The sequence below is a fragment of the Camelus ferus genome, chromosome 9 (genome assembly GCF_009834535.1).
Source record: "Camelus ferus isolate YT-003-E chromosome 9, BCGSAC_Cfer_1.0, whole genome shotgun sequence".
Lineage (NCBI taxonomy): Eukaryota > Metazoa > Chordata > Mammalia > Artiodactyla > Camelidae > Camelus > Camelus ferus.
Window position 1 is genome coordinate 58600730 of NC_045704.1, and position 23231 is coordinate 58623960.

The 23231-nt window shown below is 38.3% G+C and overlaps 1 non-coding gene across 1 annotated transcript; it reads right to left on the reverse strand.

Moving 5' to 3' along the window:
* Positions 1 to 14579: 14579 nt before the first annotated feature.
* Positions 14580 to 14733, reverse strand: LOC116666193. Its single transcript, XR_004323034.1, has one exon. It is a non-coding gene; the product is annotated as a small nucleolar RNA SNORA62/SNORA6 family (small nucleolar RNA).
* Between the last annotated feature and the right edge of the window lie 8498 nt (positions 14734 to 23231).

Consider the following 23231-nt stretch of genomic DNA (forward strand, 5'->3'; position numbering starts at 1 on the left):
AAGCTCAAGAAAATCTAGTATTAACATAGTACATTTTTAGTGACCTCAGATGGTGTGTGTGTGTTTGCCTGAATGTAACAGTCTCATTTATTCTTATGACCATAAATGGAGAAAGCAAATGTAATTATCCTTGGTGTGAGTTTTAAAAGGGCCTGTTTGATTTGGGCCACCAGGTACAGTAAGAGAAAATAAAGAACCCTTTGGTAATTGTGTTTACACTTCCAGTAGCTAATAGCAAGGTGTTAGAGTAACTGTTCTAATTTTTCATTCATAGCCCAAATTTACCTTTGCAGGAAAACAACCTGGCCAGTTTTTGCCTTAAGGCAAGTCAATAAAATTAAAAAAGAAAAAAAAAAGACCCCCCCCACCCCTGCCAACTAACTCCAACTTTACCAGGTGCTTTTTACAGTGAAAAATTTTACTCCTAAATAATAAAATCCACAGGCTACCAACAGAAATTCATTACTAAAACTAATCCCATAAAGAAAACCTGAAAAATAAAACTTAAAAACTAATTAACATGTGGGATATAGTGATAATATGAGTGAGAGAAATGCACAGGAGAGAAGGTGAGAAAAATGGACATGGCGTAAGAGCAATGAATGAGCATCTCTGCTGAGGACGAACCATGACGATGGTGAAGATTATGGCCAGATAATTTTTAAATTCTTGTATTTTTCTGAAATTATTTCTATTAAGCTTTACCATGCACTTAGAGCCACAAGCTTTATGTATCTGTACCTTTAAGAGACCCAACCGGAGACCCATCCCTCCTCAACCTCCTGAACCAGCTGCCATGTTTGGAACAGAAACAACTTTTGCCACGCTGTGCTCCTTCATATATGTCTTGAGGTGACACTTCATTTTTGCAATCTGCTTTCCAACTTCTCCCTGATCTTCTGGTTCCTAACCACTATATACATTTTCTTGTGCAGTTCATTCTAAGAATTTAGGCTTGGGAACTTGTATTTCTCCTTTGGCTGTGATTCATGGCTCCTCTCTAGAGCTATGCTTTGACCTCACACACTTAATAATGGTGTTTTCAGTCCCTCTGGGGTCAGTCCAGGGCTGTCCCTATTATCCTACTCTTGGCATGCCTCCATGTACCAGCATTCCTGGCTCTGCAATTGGGACCTAGTGAGGGCTCGATTTAAGAATCATCTAGTTAGCAGAGGTACGGGGGTGGAGATGGGTAAGGCTCAGTTCTGGGTTCAATTACCAATACCTCCATAAGGAAAAAAAAAGAACCATCTAGCAGACTCTCACCTCACAAACTCAGGCCCCCAAAGGCTGAGAGCCCTGTACAGAGCAACATTCCCAGCACTGAAAGGATTGGAGCTACTCCCCTGATCTCCTGAATCTACACATTTTCTAGTTTTCTTTTAACATATCATTGTGTTCTTCCCTACGCTTGAACACTGGTGTGTCTGACTGCAGTCAATGACTAATTGTTTGTAGGAAGCTACAACAGTTGGTACAATGTACCCAAACTTACATTTTTAAATACTGTTGCTCATAGGTTATGTTCAAGTGTAGACTTGATAAGCTGTCTGCATGGCTCGTAGGTTAATCTAGAGTCTGATATCACTTTAGCTCTAAGCTCCCCCACAGCCAAGAAGATCTTCTTGGTTTTGCTTTCTTAGTTTTCCATATCTCAAAATAGTTAAAGAACAAAACCTCACTGTATACTGCAGCCAAGTAGAACATTTGATTCTGATAGAAAGTTAGCATAGACAGTAACTACCCCATGGTGGAAGGTCACACCCACCAAAATTAAGGACTGTCTGTACTCGGTCCAGAGAGACTGAGAGGAAGAGAGAAGCCACTTTGGGGCAGCTGGCCCTGCAGTGTCCTTCCCAAGGGCATACTGGTGATGTACGTTTTCCTGGAGCTCTGGGATTTAACAGATATGTTTGGCTGCAAGGTGAAGATTTTATACTTAAAGTCTATAAGTTGAACAACACAGAGACTAAAAAATGCTTTCCAATTGGCGTAAAATACCTCAGTACAAGGAAATAACAATTCCAGGAGAGACAATAAAAAGGCAATCATCAAGGTGAGATGTAAGGAGCTTAGAGGTCCTGACAAGTAAAAAGCTGAACAAACTGAAAAATCAACCAGTCTTCCTAGAGCCATCAGGGAAGTGAGGTCACAGGGCAAACCACTATACCCCAAATTGGAGAGACAGACAGTCAGATACAGAGAATTACAACTTATCAGAGCAGAAACCCATGATCAGAAGCCTCTGTGGGAACCACTGCCAGTCCTGAAAAACTTAAACTGTAACTGAATTGCTGGAGGCTCAGTGTGGACAAGTCTTGAAAGTTAAAAACTCCAGGAGTCATGAGCGGCCTACACTTTTGTGAATTCTACCTTCAGGAGCTCTACCAGGTCCTCACAGTAAATATTGAGAAAAAGCTCATGCTTCTGGCAGGGGGAGAGGAAAAGGAATCGTTCTGAAATACATTGTTTTAACAAAGCCTTCCCTCAAGGGATCTGCTTAATCAGAGCCTAACTTCCCTGCAGAAAGGGAAATACCCAGCTCCAGCCCCCTCTAGCCATTCTGTGCCACCTAAGTTGGGGTATGTGTGCTGGGCGGTGCTGGCAAAGTTCACAGTCCAGGGGCACTGAGACCTACTCATAGGACTACAGGACGTTTCCCCTCCCCCACCTCACCATTACAAGGTCAGCTTCCATAGCTCCTTTTACCCAGTCTACCACTCAACCAGAAATTACCAGGCATACTAAAAAGCAAAAAAAGAAACCCCTCAAAACATGTTTGATAAAGGACTATTACCCAAAATGTACAAAGAACTTTTACAGCACAACAATAAGAAATCAAATAACCCAATTAAAAATGGGCAAAAGACCTGAAGAAAATATCCTGATGATAAGTAAGCGTATGAAAACATGCTGCACACCATACATATGTCATCAGGAAAATGCAAAGTAAAGCACCAATGAGATGCCACTAAATATCTATTGAATGGCCAAAATCGAGAACACTGACAACACCAAATGCTGCGGAGTATGCGGAACAAGAGGAATTCTCATTCATTGCCAGTGGGAATGCAACATTGTACAGCCACTTTGGAAGACAGTTTGGCGGGGTTTTTTAATTTTTATTTTTTTTATAAAACTAAACATACTCTTACCATATGATCCAGCAATCATGTTCCCTGGTATTTATCCAAATGAAGTGAAAATGAAGGGCCATACAAAAACCTGAACACAGATGTTTACAGAGATGTTATTCATCATTGCCAAAACTTGGAAGCAACCAGTCCTTCAGCAAGTGAATGGATAAATAAACTGTGGTTCATCCAGACAATGGAATATTATTCAGTACTAAAAAGAAATGAGTTATCGTGCCATGAAGACATGGAGGAAACTTAAATGCACATTACTAAGTAAAAGAACTCAATCTGAAAAGGCTACTTACTGTATGATTCCAGGTGTAAAACATTTTGGGAAAGGAAAATGTATAGAAGCAGTAAGAAGGTTAGTGGTTGCCAGGGGCTAGAGGGGAGAGAGGGATGAGCAGATGGAACACAGGGGATTTTTAGGGCAGTGAAACTGTTCTGTATGATCCTACAATGGTAGATACCCATAGAATTTATAACACAAAACTGAACCCTACTGTAAACTGTGAACTTTAGTGATAATGATATGTCAGTGTAGGTTAATGAGTTTGAATAAATGTACCATTGTAGTGGGGGATGTCAATGGGGGTTGTATATATATGGGAACGGGGTAAATGAGAATTCTTTGTGCCTTCCTTTCAATTTTGCTATGAATCTAAAACTACTCTAAAAAAAAAATTAAGTTCATTAATTAAAAAAAAAAAAAAAAAAGCCAGGTGACAAAAAGAAAAGGCCCAGACAGTATCAGGGCTGTCATTTCTGTGAGCCATTCTTGGCTGAAGGGTTCCTCAGTGCCCAAGTGAGGAGGGCTATTCATGGCAAATTCTCACAGTAAACTATTTAATAATGCTGTTTTCAATTACACATCGTCTGGCCCTGTATTGTCCCCAGGCCCTGTATGCGTGTATGTATATACATATATAATCTATATCTATGTGACTTACGTATTGCAGTACATGGGCATAGTTCCATAAGATAATTTTTAGTGACGTGTATTTACGTTCATCCCTCAGTATCTGTGGGGGATTAGTTCCAGGACTCCTCTCAGATACCAGAATTCTCAGATGTTCAAGTCCCTTATGTAGAATGGCATATATCTGCATATAACCCAAGCACATCCTCCTGTATAATTTAAACCATCTCTGGATTACTTGTAACACCTAATACAATGTAAATGCTATGTAAATTATTATAAATACAATGTAAATGCTATACAAATTCAAGTTTTGTATTTAGGAACTTTCTGGAATTTCTTTTTCAAATATTTCTGACCAGAGGTTTCTTGGATCTGCCTTTGTAGAACCTGTGGATTTGGAGGGCCAACTATGGTTCATGTTCAAATGTGAATTTACTCATTTTCAGTCAGCACTTTTCTTTGGTCTGTACGTTCAGGATATTTCCTCTCCCACCATTGTCTGGCTTGCCCCTCCTTCAGCAGCTATTGCAAACTAATGGTAATTCCTAAAACACTTCATACTGCATTCCATATTTCTGCCCCTTTCCATATTCCGTTTTCTGTCTGAATTTCCCTACCCTATTTATATTAAACTTCATCAATTTTAATTCATCAGGTGAAAAGTTCTTTCCAGAAGATTTTACTGACTTTCTAACCTTCTTTGTGATCTCACAATATATTCTATCATATTATTTGCCAAGTAGTACGATAATGGAGATTTATTTAAATCTTTTCCCCATAATTCTAACCTTCCTTACATTCTGGGTCCATATTCTCTTTGACTTTGGGAAAGTACTTCTCAAGGATCTTACAGTCTTACGAGGGAAATGGATAAGTAAATCTAATTTCTCTTTTCCCAGGAACCAATGTGGTTTTTATCCAACTTTTTGATATATTAACTGTTAACATGTTTAGATGATGATTACACAGGTACTTTTCACAGGTGAGCTGTGCATTACATTATGAATACATTTCCATTATTGTGCCATTTTTATTTTTCTCAATGTAATAATTTTTCCTTAGTTCTTTCTCATTTTCTTCAAATTTAGATTATGTTTTTGTTAAAATTATGTACCTACATAGTTTAAACAAATGGGAGGAGAAGCTCCCCTCTTCCCATTTTCATCACTCTGAGAGGCAACCATCTGAGTCAGTTAAGCTGCTGCTTTGGGCACTTAACCTCTGTATAGCTAAATACTGCCTATGTAAGTAATTGGTTTTACAGGTTTGGCACTATCTCTTGCTTTCTACTATGGCATTTGGGTTTTTTCTCTTTAACATCAACTGCTCTCTCCTCCCCATTACACACATGCTTATTTTCCATGTATTCTATACCTATCTCTAATTCTTCCTGGAAACTCTGAAAACAAATTGTAAAAGTCTTATCAAAATGGTCAAATGCATTGTTGTCCTTTTTTTCCCCCTCTTGACAATTCCCTCTTGGGGTCCGTTGCCCTCTGCATTCAGCAAAGGCTCAAGGCTCTCTAGACTCCGGGAAGATTTTGCCTGTGGACGTGTCCTTATTATTACCTGAAAATTATCTTCACCTCTCTCTTGTGTTGGATCGTGTTTCCTGGGTTTCAAGTCTTATTTCTTGATTTCCCCCCTCATTTTACTGTAGCACATCACTTAATTTATTTTAGAGAAAAGAAGTCATGGTGGGTAAAGCTTTTGGGAACTTGTGAAGCTGAAGTGTATTTTACCTCAACATTTGATTTAAAGTTTTTCTTGGTTTAGAATTTTAGGGTGGAAATTGTTTCCATGAAGAATGTTGTAGCTATTTGTTCATTCCTCTAGTTTCCAGTGTTGCTTTTGAAAATTTTGATGCCAACGTGATTGTTGATATTTTTACAGAACCCATTTATTTCTTTCTTGAAGATTTTAGAATCATTTCTTTATTGTGATGTTCTAAAAATATTAGAATGTTATACCTGCATGTAGATCTTTTCATTCATTTTGCATGACATTCACTGTGTCTTTTATCTGGAAGCTGCTATCCACTAGTGAGAAAATTGCTATTATATGTTTGATAGTTCTCTACAACCCAATTTCCTAGCATTTTTATTATTATTTTTCTGGAATTTCCAGTAGTAGAAGTTGATCTTATTAGATTGATACTCATTTTTTAATATATTAAAAAATTTTTTCTTAGATACTTTTACAAAGTATTCATCCTGGCAGAAATAAAAAGTTTTATTCTACTTTTAACTGTGATTTTATCATATGTATTTATATAGGTTGGAACATTTTCCTCCTCTTTAATCATTGTTTTTAGTGTTGTTTCTATTTTTATTTATGAAAATAATTTGCACACAATAAAACACAGAGACTAAGTGTGTAGTTTCAACAAGTTTTGACAAACGTATATACTTAATGTATACAGAAAGATAAATCGCTGCCTCGATCAAGATACAGAGCACTTTCATCATCATGCTTTGTGATCATTACCCCCCATTCCTGGCCCACAGTAGCTATTGGTCTAGTCTTTATCATCACAGCTTAGTTTTGCCTCTCCTGGAACTTCATATAAATTCCATTGTGCAATATGAACTCTTTGGTCCTTGGCCTCTTGTGTTCAGCCTAGTGTTTCTTAGGTTGATTCATATTGTAGCTTGATCAGTAGTTTACTTCTTAATGCTGCATCATTTTACTTGTTTATTCGCCAGTTGGTGGACATTTGGGTTGTTTCTAGTTTGGGGCTATTAGGATAAAGCTACTATGAATATCCTGTATACAACCTGTTATGGACTTAGTTTTGCATTTCTCTTAGAAAAGGCTATCTAGTAAGTTGCTGGACCACAGAGTAAGTGTACATTTACCTTTATAAGAAAACGCCTGTTTTCCAAATTGATTGTGCTGTCTTACATTATCACCAAAACTGTATGAGAGTTCCAGTTGCTCCACATTCTCACCAATGCTTGGTATGGTCTATCTTTTTAATTTTATTCACTGTAACTTTAATTTGTGTTTCCCTGGTGACCAATAATGTTCAACATCTTTACATGTGCTTACTGATCATTTATGTCTTTTTGGTTGAGTGTTGGATCATGATTTTTACTAATTTTTATTGAGTTTTTTTGTCTTTTTAGCAATGTTTATGGAGTTCTCCAGATATTCTAGATGAAAGTCCTTTTATTAGCTACATGCATTGCTCATATTTTCTTCAAATATATGGCTTGTCTTTTCTTCAAATCAGTTTTCAAATAAAGAAGTCTTTATTTTGATAAATTCAATTAAAATTTCTTTCTTTTATGGTAGTACTTGTGTTCTAAGAAATCTCTGCCTATCCAATAATGACAAAAAAACTCTTTTATATTTCTTTTAATTTTTTTTTTTTTTAGGATTTTAGCATTCAGATTTACATCTGTAACCCATCTCCAGGTGGTTTTTGTGCAGGCTGTGAGATAGGGATTACAGTTTAACTTCTTTTACATGGATGTCCGTTTGTTCCAGCACCAATTTTTGAAAAGAGTAATATTTTTATTCATTATATTCCATATAAAGTTACCTTAAAATATTGGCTATATTACCTGTACTGAACATTATATTCTTTTATCTTATGTATTGTATCCCTAATAGTTGTAACAGTTAATCCCCTTCCTCTGTCTTGTTCCTCCCCCACCCTTCTCCCACAATGCAACTAGTAACAACTAGTTTGTATGTTTCTGTTTTGTTATATTTGTTCATTTGTTTTATTTTTCAGATTCTACATATAAGCGAAACACACAAGTATTTGTTTTCCTCTGTCTGACTTGTTTCACTAAGCATAATATCCAACAGGTCCATGGCAGAATTTGATTGTTTATAATGGCTGGGTAATTAATACTCCACTGTGTGTGTGTATATATGTGTGTGTGTGTGTGTGTGTGTGTGTATACATATATATATGTATGTGTGTGTGTATATACATATACACCACATCTTCTTTATCTATTCATCTATTGAGGGACACTTAAGTTGCTTCCGTATCTTGGCTGTTGTAAATAATGCTGCTCTGAACCCTGGGGTTCATACTTTTTCAAATTAGTGTTTTTGTTTTCTTCAGATACATATCCAGGAGTGGCACTGCTAGGTTATATGGTAGTTCTATTTTTAATATTTTGAAGAGTCTTCATACTGTTTTCCATAGTTACTGTACCAATTTACATTCCCACCAACAGTGTATAGGGTTCCCTTTTCTCCACATCCATGGCAACAGTTGAAATTTCCATTCTTTTTGATGGTAGCCATTTGACAGGTGTGAGGTAATAGTTCATTATGATTTTCATTTGCATATCCTTGAGCATCTTTTTATGTGCCTATTGGCCATCTGTATGTCTTTGGAAAAATGCCTATTCAAGTCGTCTGGCCATTTTTAAATTGGGTTGTTTATGTGATATTGAGTTGTGTAAGTCCTTTATGTATTTTGGGTGTTAACCCCTTATCAGACATATCATCTGTAAGTATCTTCTTTCAACCAACAGGTTGTCTTTTCATTTTGTAGATGGTTCCTTTGCTGTGAAAAAGCTTTTAAGTTTGATTAGGTTCCATTTGTTTATTTTTGCTTTTGTTTCCTTTGCTTGAGGAGACATATCCAAAACAATATTGCTGAGATCTGTGTCAAAGAGTGTACTTCCTATGCTTTCTTCTAAGAGTTTTATGGTTTCTAGTCTTACATTTAGGCCTTTTTTCAATTTTGAGTTTGTTTTTGTACATGGTGTGAGAAAATGTTCTAATTTTATGCTTTTAAATTTAAGCTGTCCAGTTTTCCCAACACTATTTACTGAAAAGACTGTCTTTCCCCATTGTATGTTCTTGCCTCCTTTGTTGTAGGTTGATTCATCATATATGTGTGTGAATATTTGTGGGCTATTTTGTTTCATTCATCTGTATGTCTGTTTTTGTGCCGGTACCATTCTCTCTTGATTACTGTAGCTTTGTAGTATAGTTTGAAGTTAAGGATTTTTGTATCTATGGTCATCAGGGGTATTGGCCTGTAATCTTTTTTTGTAGTGTCTTTGGTTTTGGTATTAGGGAAATTGTGGCCTCTTGGAATGAATTTAGAAACGTTCCCTCTTCCGCATTTTGGAATAGTTTGAGAAAGATAAGTACTAATTCTTCTTCAAATGTTTGGAACTCTACCAAGTGCCCTTGTGAAGCCATCTAATCATGGGCTTTTGTTTGTTGGGAGTTCTTGATTATTGATTCAATTTCAATACTAGTAATTAGTCTGCTCAGGTTATCTGCTTCTTGATTCAGTCTTGGATGAATGTATGTTTCTAGAAACGTATCCACTTATTCTAGGCTGTCCAATTTTTTGGTGTAAACTGTTCATAGTTGTGAACTCTTGTGGTTGTTTGTATTTCTTTAATATAGGTTGTAACTTCTCTTTCATTTCCAGTTTTGTTTTGGGGGAGGTCCTTTTTCTTTTCTTAATGAGCCTGGATAAAGATTATCATTTTGTTTATCTTTCCAAAAACCAGCTCTTGGTTTCATTAAGCTTTTCTTTTTTGTCCTCTATTGTAATTATTTCTGCTCTGATATTTATGATTTTCTTCCTTTTGCTGACTTTGTCCTTTTTCTAATTCCTTTAGATGGTAAATTAGATTGCTTATTTGAGAGATTTTTTTGTTTTCTGAGATAGGCTTGTAACACTATAAACTTCCCTCTGTGAACTGTATTGCTGTGTCCCATAGATTTTGGAAAGCTGTGTTTTAATATTTATTAGTCTCAAGGTAATTTTAATTTCTTGATTTCTTCATTGACACACTGGTTTTTTAAGTAGCATGTTGTTTAGTCTCCATGTCTTCATTTCTTTCCATTTTCTTTCTATAACATACTTCTAGTTTCTTACCATTGTAGTCAGAAAAGATACTGGATAAAAATTTGTGACCCCTCAAATTACTGAGATTTGTTTTGTAACCTAATATGGGATCTAGCCTGGAGAACATTTCATGTGTACTTGAAAATAATGTGTATTATGCTGTTTTGAGATGGGATGTCCCATAGATTTTTACTAAGTTCATCTGGTCTAATATATCATTGAAGGCTACTGCTTCCTTACTGATTTTCTGTCTGGATGATGTATCCATTGATGTAAGTGGGGTGTTAAAGTCCCCTATTATTATTGTATTACTGTCATCTTCTTCCTTTATGTCTGTTAATATTTGCTTTGTACATTTAGGTGCTCCCATACTAGGTACATATGTGTTTACAAGGGTTATATCCTCTTCATGTATTTGCCCCTTTATTATAATATAAATCCCTTTGCTGTCTTTTATTATGGACTTTGTTTTTAAGTCTCCTTTGTCTGATAGGAATATTGCTACCTCAGCTTTGTTTTCATTTCCATTTCCATGGAATATCTTTGTCCATTTTCTCACTTTTGGTCTGTATGTGTCTTTAGCTTTGAAGTGAGCCTCTTTTCCGTGGCATATAGATGGGTCTTGTTTTAAGCCAGTCTGCCACCCTGTGTCTTTTGATTGGAGCATTTAGTCCATTGGCATTTAAACTGATTACTGATAGGTATGTACTTACTGCCATTTTGTTACCTGTTTTCTGGTGATTTTAATAGTTCTTCTGTTTTCTTTTCTCTTACTTTAGTCTCTTCCTTGTGGTTTGATTATTTTGTTTCCAATTATGTTTAGTTTCTTTTATCTGTAATTTTTGTATATCTGTTGTAGGTTTTTGACTTGTAGTTACCATGGAGTTCATATATATCTACCTAAACTATCCACTTACTTTAAAATGATAGTCATTTGAGTTCAAACACATTCTAAAAGATCAATGTTTTATCCCCCCAACATTTTGTTTTGATGGCTGGCACAGATGCTTGACAGGGGCGAGGGGCATGGTGGGGTAGCTGCAGGAAACCAGCCAGAGTCCCAGACAGTTTCAATCTGCTTCCTCTTTTTGCTGGGAGTAAGCAAGTATATGCATGCTCTTCACTAGCAGAGTTGAAGTTTTTTTCTGAGAGTCTAATGCTACTTCTGACACTGCAGCCCCTGTAGTCGTAGGCTTCCTCTAAGTCCCACTGGTTTTCAAACCATCCCAGGGGATGTGTCTTCCTTTTGTCAGGGCTGGGGTGCCCAATATGTGATTTGAACTGCTCACTCTCCAGGGAGGATCTCCACATTTGCAATATTCCTCTCCTTTTTTGTGTCCCTTCCTCTGGGTATGGGTCCTGATCTGAGAGTTTCTCCTCCCTTCCTACCCAACTCTGTATGGATCTTTTATTTACAGACTTGGTTGTAGTAGAGTCTTTCTGCCAGTCTCTAGTTGGTTTTCAGTGAAAATTGCTCTGCATGTAGACATAGTTTTGATGTGTTCGTGGGAGGAGGTGAGCTTGGTGTCCTCCTACTCTGCCATCCTGATCTCCTGAACTTGTCTTATGTGTTATCTTCATGTAGTGGCAAGATCTCTTAACTGGGGGACCCAGCCGCTAGGTTCTATGCTACTTCTGACATTAACCTGCTATAGAGTCTGACAAGTTTCTCCATCCTCTGGGCTAAGTCTTCTCAGATATGAAATAAAGCAGATGGCTTAGATATTTAAGTTTAGAGTCTAAACTAAAGACTCCAAATTGAGTTTTCAGTTCTAAAATCTTATGTGCTTATGAGCAAAATATATACCTCAACATTACCTGAACTCCTTGCCCCAAACACTTGCTTACATAAGGTTCAATGATGAGGGAACAAAATCTATGAGGGAGGAGTTTCCTTGTTTGATTACAAAATATTTTACAATCACTCTTGACCATTTCTTTCCTGTCCTTTTCTCCCTCTGCACCATCTCCCCTGTTTTCTAAGCTGAAGGATCAAAGTTGATTTGAGTCATCCTTAATCTAAGTGGGGAATGGTTTTCCCTATAAGCCATATTGTGTCATAATATAAGCTACTTCTTGAGTGATTTAGGCTCTTTGGAACTTACTTTTAGTTCAGTGGGAAGTAGCTAGAAAATTATAAGAAATCCAACTGTGTGTTCCTAAAAGCATTCACCCACTGTGATTAGCAGAATCTGTTTGTAATGTGTACTGAATTAGGACTCACATTCCCAGCCCACTGCTTCCCACACATGGCCTACTTTTTCTGTCTGCTTTATGTTTGAGGTAGAGAAGAATGCAGAGTGGTAGTTTCCTGGGAAAGGCAGGCCAGGCTAGCAGGAATTACCGTGGAACCAGTCAGACCTGGGCTTGAATGCTGGCTGTACTCTCGCTGCCCGATCTTGGACATATGATTTACTTTCTCTAAGCTTCTGCTCTCTCCTCTGTAAAGTGGGGTTACTGACTTCTACCTCAAACAATAGCAACAAGGGAAGTGTATCCAAAGGTGTCAGTTATGATGTGTGACACATATAAAACAAATAATCCATTTTGGTTTCTTTCTTTTCTTTCTCTTGATTCTGTTATGGTCTTTAATAATGTGGCTCCTAAGCAGAATGCCATTCTTTTGACATTTATTGAACATCTATTATGTAATAAACATTGCTTTAGATTCTGAGGTGACAGAAATAAGTAAGGTAGGAACACTGTTCTCAAACATAGTCTAGTAGGGGAGTTGATATATAAACAAACAAGAGCTGTGCCCCAGTGTGGTAAGTACCTGGTGCCCAGATACAGAGGCAGTTTAAAGGAGAGAGGATTAACTCCCAACTCCCCTAGTCTTTTGTTTTTTTCCTCTCTTCCCACTTAATCCCTCTCCTTCCTCCAGCCTTTCCTTTCCCTGCAGCCAAGTATGACAGTTGGGCAGGGCTGTTGGGAGTAGGGAAGTCTTTCAGTTCCTTTTTCCCCACAGTCCTAAGCTTAGTATATAGGAACATTACACAGGGAGCCATAAAAAAAGTTCTTTCTTATAGCACGTTTCAGGGTTTTTTCCAGTGACATCATGGGCCATCTGGATTTGGAGACAGCAGCTTCATCCAGAACACACACACACTCTCCCCTGCCAGGCCCTGCAGGCCTGCACCCTAGGATCAGAAGCACTGTAAACGTCCTGTAAAGCTATCTGCTCAACAGCCTCCTCAGAAGCAGTCTAAGGAAGATGGCCTTTTCTCCTGCAGCCCCACGTATGAGACATAAGGTGGATTCTCAGCACTGGGGCCTAAGAGAAGAGGGTGAGAAGTGAGATTCTGAGGTTTCTACAAAAATACCACACTGCCTCCTGCTGAGAGGAAGAAACCCATTTTCCAGTAGGAAACCTGAATTTAACTTCTGCAACGTAACAGATTCAGGTTAGATGTAAGCATGCCTGTTTAACACTGGAATGTTTTAGGAATTGTCTCTGGTGTTATTTCAGAGGATTTTGAAAGAGAGGGAAAATGACTTGTACCCAGTAGCCACAGAGCTGGGGCTGGAGCCTCCATTTTGCCCAAATAGCGGAGGAGAGAATGTAGAACTGGGAACGAACGAAGCTAGTTTCAGATCTAGCCTTGAACAGTCTCAAATCCTGTACATGATTAGAAAAATTATGCTTCATTGAACTGGCTCTCTTCTGTGAACTAGAAAACATGAGCCCCTCGTCTTGGATGAGTCACGTCCTCAATCTGAAGAATTGGTTGGTTCTACCTCCAAAGTATAACTTGACTTACCCACTGCTCGCCATCTCTGGGGCCACTTTGCTGATCTGGCTCCTCTCATATCCAACTTGAACAATGGACATATCTTCCTAATCGGTCCCGGGTTTCCACTCTTGCTCCCCTGTTTCAGTTCATCTTCCGTACAGAAGCAGCTGTAAAATATATACATATATATATATTTATAAATTGGATTATATTATTTTCATGCCTCTGTTGGCTTCCATTGACTTAACATGAAGTTCAGCTCCTCCCACCCTCACTAATTCACCCTTGACATCCTTGTCACTCGTCTCTGCTGTTCTAACCCCACGTGTCTGCTGGCCTTCAGGCCTTATGCTGTCTACCCGACAGGCCTTTCTCTCTACTCTTACCTCCACCTCTCAGCTTAAATGGCACTTCCTCGATGGTCTTTCCTCACCCTCTTCCCCTGTGATTCTCTGTCACAGTGACTGTTATTTTATGTCATTGCAGGTACCATTCCTAATTGTATGTTCAGGGGTGGTTTTATTTGTTGACCATCTAGATTTTTCACTGGACTTCATGAAGGCAAGAACCATGGCTGTTTTATTGGCCATTGTATACCGAGTGTCCTACACAGTGTAGGTGAGGAATGGGTGTGGAAATTGGGTAGAAGCAAGAGTCAAGGAAGGCATCAGGCCTGGAGCTCACTTGGCCTGTATCCAAGGACCCTTTGTTTCTGATGGGTCTCACCCACACTGCACATCCTTTTCTTTGCGAGGACGGCATGGTGCCATGATAGGCATGTTTATCACTGTGTTTTTCATTCGCTTTTCCTGATGACTAGGGAGATTGAGAATTCTTGTGTATGTATTGGCATTTGCATCATTTCTTCTTTGGTAAAGTGTTAAGTGTTTTGCCCATTTTTTTAGTTGTCTGTTATCTTTCTTTCTTTCTTTTTTCTTTTTCATACTTGTAGCAAGTATTACTATCAGACTCCACTCATTGTGCCAGAGACAGTTGTGGTGGTAGCGAAAAACTTGTCCCTCATGTAGCACACTGCCTACACTTGTGACTTCATCAGCCAACCAGTGGCCTCAACTCCAAGCTCTAACAATGCGCGGTCTATGGTGTTTTCTTATTAAAATATTTTCTCTCATTCTGTGAGCTGCCTTTCACTCTACTAATAGTATCTTAATGAACAGAAGTTCTAATACTAGTTTAGCCTAATTATTTTTTTCTTTTATGGCTAGTACTTTTGGTAACATGTTTAAGAAATCTTTGCCTGCCCCAAATTATGAAGATATTCAAAGTTTTATTCCAAAAGCTTTATTGTTTTATATTTCCCATTCAGGCCTGCAGTCCATTTGGAATTGACTTGGGAGCATGATATGAGAAAGGGCTTAAGAGTTTCTCTTTCTTTCTTTCTTTCTTTTTTTTTTTTAAGCACCATATGTATACCCAGTTGACCAGCACCATTTATTGAAAAGATATGCTTTTCCCATTCTCCTGGGTGTGATGAAGGACTGGGATCAAGGCCTTGGGTTGCAGCTTTTATGACTTAAAAACTAGAACTTGATTTGCTCTCTCAGCATTCTGCCAGCATTGATCACTGTAAACATTTGACTGTTATGCAACTGGTTTCCCTCTAACTTTTCAGGGAGCCAGGCTGTAGGGGGAATAAGTCTCAGACAAGTTAACTTAAATTCTCCGAATAAATCTTCACATTTACCCATTTACCCCAAGTAGGGGATTCAGTTATTACCTTCATGAGGAAATAGAATTTCAGGGAAATTAAGTAGCTTGTAAAAGTTTCCACAGCAGTGGAGACAGAATTCAACCCAAGGACATTCTGACTCCAGAACCTGAGTTTTAAGTCTCTTTAAGATTTCCAATTTCTCTACATACTCACCAAGAGTTGTCTTTCTTTTCTTTTCTTTTTTTAATATTAACCATCCAAATAGGTGTGAGATGATGATATCTCATTGTGGTTTTGGCTTTCCTTTCCCTAACGATTCTTGACCTTGATTGAACATCTTTTCATATATCTGTTGTCCAAGTGTATGTCTTCTTTGAAGACGTCTATTCAAGTCCTTAGCCCATTTTTCAATTTTTTAAACATTTTTTATTGAGTTATAGTCATTTTACAATGTTGTGTCAAATTCCAGTGTAGAGCACAATTTTTCAGTTATACATGAACATACATATATTGTCACATTTTTTTTCGCTGTGAGCTACCACAAGATCTTGTATGTATTTCCCTGTGCTATACAGTATAATCTTGTTTATCTATTCTACATATGCCTGTCAGTACCTACAAATTTTGAAATCCCATTCTGTCCCTTCCCACCCCTCCGCATGGCAACCACAAGTTTGTATTCTGTGTCTTTGAGTCTGTTTCTGTTTTGTATTTATGTTCTTTTTTTTTTTTTTTTTTTTAGATTCCACATATGAGCAATCTCATGTGGTATTTTTCTTTCTCTTTCTGTCTTACTTCACTTAGAATGAAATTCTTAAGGAACATCCATGTTGCTGCAAATGGCCTTATGTTGTTGGTTTTTATGGCTGAATACTATTCCTTTGTATAAATATACCACATCTTCTTTATCCAGTCATCTCTTGATGGACATTTAGGCTCATTCCATGTCTTGGCTATTGTAAATAGTGCTGCTGTGAACATTGGGGTACAGGTGTGTTTTTGAAGTAGGCTTCCTTCTGGATACATGCCCAGGAGCAGGATTCCTGGGTCATATGTTAAGTCTACTCCTAGTCTTTTGAGGAATCTCCAAACTCTTTTCCACAGTGGCTACACCAAACTACATTGCCACCAGCAGTGTAGGAGGGTTCCCTTTTCTCCACAGCCTCTCCAGCATTTGTTATTTGTGGATTTTGAATGATGGCCATTCTGGCTGGTGTGAGGTGATACCTCATTGTAGTTTTGATTTGCATTTCTCTGATAATTAGTGATATTGAGCATTTTTTCATGTGCCTATTGATCACAGAAAACTGTAAACCATTGGTGAAGGAAATTAAAGAAGGCTTTAAAAAATGGAAAGATATCCCATGCTCCTGGATGGCAAGAATCAATATTGTTAAAATGGTCACACTGCCCAAGGCAATCTACAGATTTAATGCAATCCCTATCAAATTACCCAGGACATATTTCACACAACTAGAACAAATCATAATAAAATTTATAAGGAACCACAAAAGACCTAGAATTGCCAAAGCATTACTGAAGAAAAAGAAAGAGGCTGGAGGAATAATTCTCCCAGACTTCAGACAATACGATAGAACTACAGTAATAAAAACAGCATGGTATTGGTACAGAAATAGACATATAGACCCATGGAACAGAATAGAGAGCCCAGAAATGAACCCACAAACGTTTAATCAACTAATCTTCGACAAAGGAGGGAAGAATATACAGTGGAATAAAGACAGTCTCTTCAGCCCATGGTGTTGGGAAAACTGGACAGCAGCATGTAAATCATTGAAGCTAGAACACTCCCTTACACCATACACAAAAATCAACTCAAAATGGATCAAGGACTTAAACATGAGACAAGATACAATAAACCTCCTAGAAGAAAATATAGAAAAAACATTATCTCAAATACATCTCAAAAATGTTCTCCTAGGACAGTCTACTCAAGCAATAGAAATAAAAGCAAGAATAAACAAATGGGACTTAAACTTACAAGCTTCTGCACAGCAAAGGAAACCATAAGTAAAACAAAACGACAAGCCTACGGAATGGGAGAAAATTTTTGCAAACGAAACCGATAAAGGCTTGATCTCCAGAATATATAAGCAGCTCATACAACATAATAAGAAAGAAACAAACAACCCAATTCAAAAATGGGCAGAAAACCTAAGCAAGCAATTCTCCATTTTTCAATTTTTTAAGAAAAAATCATTAAATTATAGGAGTTCATTATATATTTTGGAAATTAACCCCTTATCAGATACATGGTTTGCAAATACTTTTTTTCCCATTCCACAGGCTGCCTTTTAAGAACTTATGGCTTCTTTTGCTTTGCAGAAGCTTTTTCATCTGAGGTAGTGATACTTGTCATTTTTGCTTCTGTTGACTATGCTTTGGTGTCATAGCCATGAAATGACTGCCAAGACCAATGTCATGAAGCTTTTCTCTTATATTTTCTTCTTGGAGTTTTATTATTTTAAAGTGAGTTTAACTCTTTAAACCATTTTGAGTTCAATTTATTTGTGTATGGTATGTGTCCAATTTCATTTTTTTATATGAGGATATGCAGTTTTCTTAATACCATTTGTTGAAGAGACTGTCCTTTCCCTGTTCTATATTCTTGGCATGCTTGTGTAGGATAAGTTGACCATATAGGTGTGTATTTATTTCTGGGCTTTTATTCTGTTCCATTGGTCTATGTCTGTCTGTCTGGCAGAGCCACACATACACACAAAAAAGATAACAAGTATTGATGAAGATATGGAGAAATTAGAACACTTGTACACTGTTGGTTGGATTGCAAAATAGTGAAGCCACTATGGACAACAGTATAGAGCTTCTTGTAAAAATTGTAACTAGAACTACCATATAATCCAGCAATACCACTTCTGGATATATATCCAAAAGAACTGAAATCAGGATCTCGAAGAGATATTAGCACTCTGATGTTCATTGCAACACTATTCACAGTAACCAAGATATGGATATGACCTAAATGTCCAGAGACAGATGAATGGATTAAAAATTTTTTTGTATATACATACAATAGCATATTATTCAGCCTTAAAAAAGAAGAAAACACTGAAATATGCAGCTGCATGGATGAACCCTTGGGGACATTATGCTAAATGAACTAAGCCAGTCACAGAAGGACGAATACTGCGTGATTCCACTTCTATGAGATATCTCAAACAGTCAAACTTATAGAAACAAAGAATAAAATGGTGGTTGCCAGAGGCTGAGGGCAAGGTGAATAGGGAGGTGCTAATCAATGGGTTAAAATTTAAGTTACACAAGATGAATAATTTCTAGAGATCTGCTATACAACACTTTGCCTATAGATAACAATCTTATATTGTACATTTAAACATTTATCAAGAGGGTAGATAACATGTTAAGTGTTCTCACCAAAATAAAAGAAATTACAAGAAAAAATAAATCTCAGTGCACACAGTCTCTGATAGATCCAAAGAAGATCAGAGTTAGACCCTGAAAGTTATATGGCTTGGTGATTTTCACACTTATTTTGAAAAATTAAAAGGAGTTACACTTCAGCACCTCACTCTGAGGAGGGGATGAATACCAGGAGGTGGGGATATTTAAGAGCCCATACAGAGGCTGCCTACCGCAAACCCATACTGTCTCTCTTTCTATAGTCCCTATCTTTGTGTATGGAACTACAGTCTTTCCAGCTGACCCATCCAGAATCTTGAGAATAATCCTCATTTTTCCCCTTCCCCTACTCTTCTGCCCAATACTATTTGATATCCTAACCCAAATCAACTTTATCTTCAGATTTTTTTAAAAATTATTAGCTCCTCTCAATTCTCACTTCTCTGTTAACAATACTGGCTCTCTGTGTGTGTATGTGTGTGTGTGTGTGTGTGTGTGTGTGTGCGTGCACGTGCGTGCATGCTTACTGTATGCTACTAGGCTGAGTAGAAGCACCATGATGTCAGGGGCTTAAGTGTGTCCTATTTACTGAGGTGTCCCCAGTTCCTAGCCCAGTATTTGGGACACCGTGGACATTCCATAAATATTATTAAATAAATGAAGGATTGAGTTCCAGACACAGTTTTTTGGGCTGTTTACATACATTACTGTTCAGTCCTCCCATCCCTATGAAGTAGGCATCATCCTGTTTTCTGGATGAGGAACTGAGGTATGGAAGTGAAATGATTTGCCTGAGTTTATGCAGTGAGGAAGCACCATATATAACAATATACTTTAATGTGCATTATAACTGTGAAGCACTCTGCAAATGTGAGTGGTTACCATTATTATCTTTTGCTCTTGTTTTGAGCCTCTTCGCCTTCCCAGCTTTCTCCCAATTCACTCATGCTTCATAAGGAGACAGGAGGAAGCACAATTCCAAGAAAAGGAGGGAAAGTAATAATATGAAATGACTGCCAAGGGATCTGAGCAATGGATTCAGCAGGCCGCATCAGCCCCGCTCACCAGGGTGGCCATCCCCTGACTGGGATCCCGGGCCCACCACATGCTACTTTACAGGCTGAGAGCAGCGATGACACAATTTAGTGTTGGTGTTCTGCCTCATTGAAGACATGGCATTGTCATTATTCATTTTGGAGAAGAGCCTGCAGTGCAGAAAGAAATCATGTCAGACAGAAAGGGAGAGTCTTTCAACATAGCATTCCGTCCTGAGGGAAAGAGATGGACAGAGAGAGAAAAGAGCCAGAACAAGTGGGTGGTACTGACTTCTGACTCCACCCCTCAGAGGCATCACACCGGATCGTGAGCTGTCATCCTCCGCCCTGTGAAGGAGCAGTGGGGAAGGGATACTTTCCATTGTTTCAATGATTTACAGTTTACAAATATACGTCTTATCTCCTAATCCCCATGAGTGATCATAAAGAATGCAGGTCAGCTAAAATTATTCTCGTTTTACAGTTTAGGATTCTGAGGCTTTTCAAGTTCCCATTGTATTGAGAGAATTATTTATTTTTTATTTATTCTGGTAAATATGAAGTCAAATGTATTGAGCGCCTTTTTCCAGATACTTTCATATATTATTTTATGAGCTGCTCACAATAAAACTATCTGGCATTACTGTTATCACCATTTTACAGATACGGGAATTACAGCTGAAAGAAATAAAGTGTCTTGTCTAAAGGTATGCTGCTAGGAGATGGTAGAATGGGGTTTAGAACCCAAGTCTTCTAATTCTCTATGTCCAACATTCTTTCCAATAAGCAAATGATATACTTAGAGTAAGTCTGAAATTAAAAGTCTGGTGACCTAAAAGAAAGAGAAGAAAGTAGAAAATGAGGAGTTCAGGAAGGATTAGACAGACGGAAACAGTATGCGGATGGGAAAGGAGAATGTTTCATTTAAGGATGCACTGAGATCTCCAAAAGGCTTTCTATATTTGGAGTTTAACCTCTCAAGAGGAGACAGAATGATACTCTCGGATAAAGCATGAAGGAAGTCACCTGGGTTCTGTTGCCTGGGCCTTGAGTGGTGAATTTCAGAGGAATCTCAGTCCCAAAGAGATCTCCATGGAACATAAGGCCATGAGAACGACTTGCCAAGGATCCCTGCAATACACAAGATGAAACGTACCTTGGGTTGACTGTCCTCACAGCCAAAGGTGAAAGGATGGGCGGTTACTACGCCATTTATAGTGCTTGTGTTTACCAGATAATTTAGGGTCTAATTCTTCCCTTGCTTCATCCCCCAACTTTTTTTCATTTTCTTTAAAACTAGCCCAAGAAAAGCCTGCATGGAGAGATTTTTTTCTGTTTCCAGACATTTTTAAACCCCAGGGAAGACAGAGAGAACTTGTTCAGACTCCTAGGACCCTAAACTATAAGTGAGAAAATAAAACAGCTGGTCTAAACATAATCCTGTGTTCGAAGCTAAGCAAAGGCCAAAGTAAAAAGCTTTTAAAGTCAAATCTCTCAGTGCACTCCAGCTCAAAAACATCCCAGCGGGTGATTCTAAAGTCTCCAAAAATATTTGCTGCAGGCTTGAAATCAAGTCTGTGAATTTGTTGCTTGAACCTGTAATGATGGAAGAATTTTTAAGCTACCGGGCCTGTGTGGTCAAACCTTCTCCTAGCTCAACGCCTCTCACTAAGGGACTCCAAAGACTCTGTCTTTTCCTTAATTCACTGTCACAGCCCCTGGGGGTGAAAGATGATATCCTGCCCCCATTTACCTAAGAGGAAATTGAGACGTGAGGCCATTAAACCGCACGAGGCCACACAGCAAGTCCACTGGAGAGCCAAGCCCAGACCTCCCTTCTCAGCTCACACTTTCAGCCACACGCTCAGACCAAAGCTCAGCTGTATTCACTCCAAAAGGGGAACTTAGACTCCGCTTTCACTTGAATCTCTCTTCTAGCCCACTCTTTTATGTATTGCTTCTTTAGCTTTTCTGGACAAATTTATCTGACCAGTAAAGGGTTTTATCCATTTCCTGACCACCAGCAACATGCTAGGTGCTGGGTTAGGACTTAGAGTGTGTTATGGGCTGAGTTTTTCCTCCCTCAGTATCTTAGAATGTGACTATTTGGAGACAGTTTTTAAAGGGGTGATTTAAGTTAAAGTGAGGGTTGATCCTCATCCAATATAACTGGTATTCTTATTAGAAGAGACATAGACACGTGGAGAGAGGGAAGACCACAGAAAGACACGGGGAAAACAGCAATCCACAAGCCAAAGAGAGGGGTCTCAGAGGACACCAACGCTGCTGACACCTTGATCTGAGACTTCTAGGCTCCAGCGCTGTGGGAGAATAAGTTTCGGTCACATAAGCAGCACGTTCCGGGGCGCTTTTTTATGGTAGTGCTAGCGACTGCTACTGAGGGTGTAGTATTACAGTCGCAGGAGGAAACGTGCACGGGAAGGAAGCATTGCCCAGATAACCCAGATTGAAAGGAATGCCATTCTTCAGTGTCATTTGGGCCCAGAGTCACTCTTAGGGTAGTGACAGCTTAGACTACGTTTTAATTTTTGTATAAGGTTAGAAGAACCTTTGACAAAGATTTGAAGGAAAAAGAAGTCCCCAGGGTGATAGTGGTGTGAACGGACGTGGTCTGTGCGATGAAGACTTCAGGAGTGGATGAGGTTCGTTGTGTCTCAGAAGGCTGGTGTGTCTCCTCTCTCACACTTCAGATGACGGAGAATCGATGTTTACAGCTGCTGCTCGTGAGTGGGCATGGGTGTAAGGTTTTCGGGGTAGGTGCTACTATTTTTTTTGTTGTTTGTGTTTTGTATTTTAACTGAAGTATAGTTGATGTATAATATGTAACTTAAAAGTACACAATTTAGTGATCCACAATTTTTAAAGGTTATACTCTATTTACAGTTCTTATAAAATATTGGATATATTCCCTATATTGTACAGTATATCCTTGTAGCTTATTTTATATCTAATACTTTGTGCCTTCTTACTCCACTACACCTGTAGTGTCCCTCCTCCTCCCCTCTCGCCACTGGTAACCACTAGTTTATTCTCTTCTGTATGTGAGTCTGCATCTTTTTTGTTCTATTCTAGTTTTCAGATTCCACATATAAGTGATATATGGTATTTCTTTCTATGTCCGACTTACTTCACGTAGCATAACACCTTCCAAGTCCATCCATGTTGCTGCAAATGGCAAAATGTAATTCTTTTTTATGGTTGAGCAGTATTCCATTGTGTGTGTGTGTGTGTGTGTGTGTGTATGTACATGTATATATGTGTGTGTGTGTGTGTGTGTGTGTGTGTGTGTGTATATCTCCCCCACATCTTTTTTATCCATTCATTTGTTGATGGACACACACCTAGGCTGCTTCCATATCTTGGCAATTGTAAATAATGCTACTGTGAACATTGGGATTCATGTATCTTTTCAAATTCATTTTTGGTTTCTTTTTTTTTTTTTTTTTTTCTTTTTTTGGATATATACC